General features: G+C 58.4%; 1 protein-coding gene across 2 annotated transcripts in view; it reads left to right on the top strand.

Annotated features, from left to right (window-relative positions):
• Positions 1-3,079, top strand: part of METRNL (meteorin like, glial cell differentiation regulator) — a 24,052-nt gene extending 20,973 nt beyond the window's left edge. Inside the window, exon 5 of one of the 2 annotated variants that reach the window (XM_032429767.1) lies at positions 36-3,079. The gene's annotated coding sequence lies outside the window, so the exon portion shown is untranslated. The remainder of the gene's footprint in view (positions 1-35) is intronic. The other variant, XM_032429768.1, reaches the window with a different exon arrangement.
• Positions 3,080-5,608: the final 2,529 nt, after the last annotated feature.

Consider the following 5,608-nt stretch of genomic DNA (forward strand, 5'->3'; position numbering starts at 1 on the left):
TGTGGCCTGGCTCATGAGTGCCCTGCATCGTGTAGGTGTGGCCTGGCTCGTGTGTCCTGCATCGTGTAGGTGTGGCCTGGCTCATGAGCGCCCTGCATCAGGTTGATGTGTCCTGGCTCATGAGTGTCCCGCATCGTGTAGGTGTGGCCTGGCTCATGAGTGCCCTGCATCAGGTTGATGTGGCCTGGCTCATGAGCGCCCTGCATCAGGTGTACCGTGCCTCAGGTAAGTGTGGCCTGGCCCAGGCATGCCCGAGCTCAGGCACGTGCTGGCTCAGGTCTGTGGGCTCCTGCAGGTCAGAACAAGAAGCAGGTGCTCCACAGCTGCACAGCAAGAAGTAGGGCGATCACCTGGAGCAGCAGGGTTGGTGATGGAACAGGTCCTACCGTAGCTAGTAATTGCGATGTTTATGCCAGGAGCAGATGTGCCGGGGCCACAGAGACCCTGCTGCTGGGCTCACGCTTTGGGGTTCTCCGGGTGCTGACTCTGACCCCGGAGGAGGCGGCAGGGCATGCAGATGCGGCAGAACCAGAATGTCAGGTTTGGGTTTCGGTTTCAGGGCTGGCGTTCTTCCTTCTGTCAGTACAGGGACGCTGGGAGGAGCTGGGGACAGGAGCCCACGTGCTGACGTCAGGGGTGGACAGTAGCTTCCACTCCATGTGAGGCTTGAGCTTTTTACAAAGAGGTGCTGTGGCAGCTGGTGAGAGCTGGCCTGGGGGAGAAGTCTTCTAGGTGGGAGTCTGGAGGGAGAACAGGGCCGGCGGGTGGGGAAGTATCCTCCCCTGGGGTCTGCCTTTGTTCCGAGGATGGCACTGGTGTGGGGGGAGAGGGTGGGGTTTGGTGCTGAGGGTCCAGCCCTATAGATGGGTGCCTGGTGCCAGCACACACGACCCTCGCTTTCCATGGCATGTGAGCTGAAAAGCAGCCCCCGGAGCAGCCCCCGGCCATCCAAGGCTGCTTGGTGGTAGAAGGGGCTGGAAGGGTCGCCATCTCTGAGAGCTGCCCAGAGCCTCCTGTGGACATCTGAGGCCACTCTGTGCCCCAGCCTGCTCTGTGACACCAGAATTCCTGCTCTCCCACGCCCATCCTCGGGGAAGTCCCCACACCACGGAGCCCTGAGGGGCCAGGCAAGGCACTTGGAGGGTCTCCAGAGGGTGGTTCTGCTGCCCAGTGTCTCTGTCTTGGCTGTGGTCAGTCCTGGTCACTGTGTGGGACAGAGCCGTGGACACCCTTCTTCAGCTCTGTCCAGAGATTGAAGGGGAGGTGTGACCCAGGCCTGCCTTCCCCCTGCCAAGCTTCTCCCCCAGTGTCTCCCTTGCCGTTGTGTGGTCTTGCTCTAAGAAGAAGCCAGGGCCTCCCAGCACAACAAAGTCTCTGTCTGCTCCTCTGTCTTCTTCCTTCCACTGCTAGACTTGTAGGGAACCTTCACCTCCTCCTGTGTGTTTCCCCAGAGAGCCACACGTCCCAGACCCCCCACCACGGGTCAGCCAGGACCGCGGCATGCCTCCATAGTGTCTCTCCACCTAACAGGCCCCAGGGGACACCCTTACTCTCTTGGCCCCAGTGGCATTGGACACCCTTTCTTAGCACTTTTCTCGAACATGCTAGTGGCAGGAGCCCAGGTCTGGGCCTGTCCAGTGACCCCAAGATCAAGAAAAACAGATGCTTTCGGAGCTGCTCTGCGGGCCACGATGTCTGTGGGCAGCACGCTCTTGTGTTTACAGACTACCCTGCGTGCCTGAGTGTTTTCTCCTTCACTCCTCTGCCATCCCAGATGGGACACACAGGGACAGCCTCAGACCTGTCCTCCTGCTGGCTTGGGCTCCCCAAGGACTCAGGCCCTGGCACTCCAATGCTCAAGAGCCACCCACCCCATCTTGGCTGCTTGGGGAGTCAGGCTGACGCTGTGGCCTCCAGCGGGGGGCCTCTGGTCAAGCCCTGGGCTTAGTTTCGGGCATCGGGGTACCTTTCTGGAGAAGCTGAGGTGGGACAGACTGTAGTTGTGGGGTTGCATAATCCCCTGGGGTCTGCCCAGGTGGCCCACTCAGGGGAACCTCAAGACTGCCATGTGTGGGTGTCCCTGCCCTGGCCTCTGGTGGTGAGCTCGACCTCCAGGCGTGGGCCCCCAGCAGACAGCCCAGACCAGGCTGGCTGGCCTGACACACGCTGCCAGCTCTGGGTGAGGATGGAGCCTTGAGTCAGCTGCACCGCAGGGCTGCCCTTCCAGCTCCAGCTCTGGGACCCTGCCCTCCAGAGGAGTGGGTGGCTGTGAGTCAGTGCCAAGGGGGTGGAGAGCTGGGTGGGTGGGGCAGCTGAACTGCAGTTTCAACTCTGGTCCTTGCGGCAGGGCCTTGGGAAGGCAGGAGTCTGAGAGGGCAAAGGTGTGTGCAGCGGCCCCAGGGTAGGAGGGGTAGGAGGCCAGGGGAAGGGACAGAGCACCAGGTGACTTTTACAAAGTTTTCAGCAAATCCCTCTTGCTTTCTCCTTCCTGTCGTTTGGCCCATGAGACTGAGGAACAGGGTCTTGGGTTGGCAATTTATATTTCTTTGATTCCTTGTTGGATGGGCCCTATTTCCATGTATGTGCTCCTATCTTTTCTGTCATCTGATTAAATCCTTTACCTGTGGTGGTCAACAGAACAATGGCCTCCAAAGATGTCCTCGTCCTAATCCCTGCAATCTACAGCTATGCTCCCTCACATGGCAAAGTGGAATTAAAGTCATAGATAGAGTTAACATTGCTGATAAGATGGGGAGATTATCTGGATACTCTGGATCATCTGCTGGCCCTAATGTCATCAGGGGTCCTTAAAAGTGGGAGAGGGACGCAGAAGAGAGAGAACCAGGAGACTAAGCCTGAGAAGGACTCGGCCCGAAGCTGCCGGCTGTGAGGAATCTGGTTTCCCCCTGGAGCCTCCAGAGGGAACCTGCCCGGCCCACACCTGGACCACACCTGGACCTCAGGCCAGTGTGAGTCTTGTGGGACTGAAGCCTGCAGAGCTGTGTGATAATAAACTTGGGTTGTTTTAAGCCATGATAAGTTTGTGGTTTGTTACAGCGGCTATGGGGGAAAATAGACCATATACCTTCTTACCTGCGGTCCCAGGTGCACCAGGTGCGTGTGACTACCCTAAAGTTGTGTGTAAGATGCTGTTATATGTCTACTTGCATTTTTAGAAAACAGGCTCCTAACTTTTATCAAAATCTCAAAGTCAGAAATATGACTCCACATGGGTGGAGAGTACGGGGCAGGTGTGGTTTCTCTGACTGATCTCTGGGGGATTGTGCCCTTTCCCTACCCCTCCCGTCTCCCTGTCTTTCCCTCTGTCTCTGTCTGTCTCTCTGGGCCCCTCCCCTTGTCTCACGTAGTTCTTCTCTTGGCCAACTCACCTGCTCCCTCCCTGCTGGGAGCTGCCTGCTTCCAGGTGTGGTGTCAGCTCTGCGGGGAGCTTGTGCCAGTCCACACCTGCGCTCACCTGTCTTAAGTCACCTTCTCCATCCGGACATGAGGGCGGGGTCCTCTGGCACTCACTGGTCACCAGCCTCAGTGACCCCCGCCCCCCGCCCTAGCCCACCTGTGGCCGCCTCCTCCAATGCCCGAGACCCTCTTCCTGGTGGTACCTCATGGTTCCTACCTGTGCTGAAAGGCTCCGGGGCCTTCCTGTTACTCTCCCTGGTCTGCAGGACACACCCCAGATGTGCCGACGCCCCCCCCCAGATCCTCTTCGTCTGTGGCTGGATGACAGGACCTTGCCTGTCACCCTGAGGTGCCCCACCTGCCTTGCATTTCGGCCATGCCCAGGCTGCCAGGGCTCTGCCCATTGGCACCTAACACAGACGTGTTCAGAACGTGTCCAGTGGAGGGAGAAGGCCTGGCCAGAGCCCCCACACTGGGGCAGGTGTGGGCACAGCCCTGACGTGCCTCGCTGGCCCATAAAGGGTGGTCCTTGCTGTGATCTCGGCTGGTTTTGCTCCTGTGGTGCTCCCCCCAGAGTGAGGACACTGGGGCTCAGAGTCAACACTCCGTTCCCCTCCCGCGGAGAGCTCTACTCAGAAGGGCCGCTGGGGAGCTCTGCCCAGGACTTTTCCCAAACACCGCATCCCCCGCCCCAACATGCACCAAGTGCTGATGAGACTTTTCCAACAGGGCCCCTCTGGTAGCCTCTCAGGCCTTCATCCCCATCACCCATTAAGGAAGGAGAGGAGGGCCCTCCTCCCGTCCCTCCGTCTGCTGTGCTCAGGACCCAGGAGGCTGGGTGAGGGTTCCACTGCAGGTCTGTCCCCAGGGCGTGGGCGGGGTGAGGACAGCCTGCACCCCTGGCCCCCATGGCCCTCCGTGCTTTTGAGGACGAGGTGGAAGTGTCAGTGCCACAGTCTTCGTATCTCAGACCCCCAGGCGGGGCCGCTGTCCACCTGAGCAGACAACCCCTTCATGGATAAAGGGCCATGTATGGAGATGGGTGCATGCTGGGGAGTGTGGTCTATGTTCTGCATGTGTGCCCTCCCTGGAGCCTCTATAGGGGGCGAAGCCTGCCCGCCCTGTTTAGTGGCTTTCTCCTGAGTCATGTCCTTCACATACCCCAGGGTGTGGGGGCTGTGGGCCGTGGCGTGCTGTGGGTCTGCCCACTGAGTCAGGGGATGTCGGGGCTCACAGGGTGAGAAGGCTGCCTGGGCCCTCGCTTGTGGGCCCCCGTGGCAGGTTTTCACCCCAGAACATGTGGTACCGAAAGGATGTACCAGATTATTGGCAGGATCAGTGTCTGAAGCCAGTGACCTGCAGCCCTATCTCTTTCTAGAAGGAAAGTCAGAGGACATCAGACCAGGCTAAGGTTTGCTTTATTTCCGGCCGGTCTTTCCCATTCACCAAAGCCAGGCTTTGAAATGTCCAGGCTCCTGGCTGTCCTCAGGGAGTGGGTCTCATGCTGAGAAGAAGGATCTTTATCTCCAGACAGGCTGGCAATTGTCAGGACACATGTGGTCGTGCCCAAAGCCACTCAGGTAAGGCCGTGGCAGAGAGGGAGCAGGTCACTCCCACTTCGGACAGTGGGAGGGGGCAAAATGGAGGCAGAGACAGTGGAACCCAGAGAGACACATACACACATGCTACACACATGCTCGCACACATGCACACTCTCAAATGTACATGTGCTCACACACATGCTTGCACACACACGCTTGCACACACCGTACTCTCAACATGCATGCGCTTGCACACACGCTCACACACACGCACATGTGCTGGCCCCCACATACATGTGCTTGCACACACGTGCTCACATGTGCACATGTACTGGCCCACACCCCACACATACATGTGCTTGCTTGCACACATGCTCACACACGTACTCACATGCTTGCACACACATGCCTGTACACACGCACACACACATGCACATGTGCTGGCCCCCACAGACATGTGCTCCCGCAGACATGCTTGCACACGTGTTCCCACACATACATGTACTTACGCACACATGCTTGCACACATGCTCACACGTGCACATGTACTGGCCCACACCCCCACACATACATGTGCTTGCTTGCACACATGCTCACACACATGTACTCACATGCTTGCACACACATGCCTGTACACATGCACACACACA

The sequence above is a fragment of the Phoca vitulina genome, unplaced genomic scaffold, assembly GCF_004348235.1.
Source record: "Phoca vitulina isolate PV1807 unplaced genomic scaffold, GSC_HSeal_1.0 scaffold41, whole genome shotgun sequence".
Classification (NCBI taxonomy): Eukaryota; Metazoa; Chordata; class Mammalia; order Carnivora; family Phocidae; genus Phoca; species Phoca vitulina.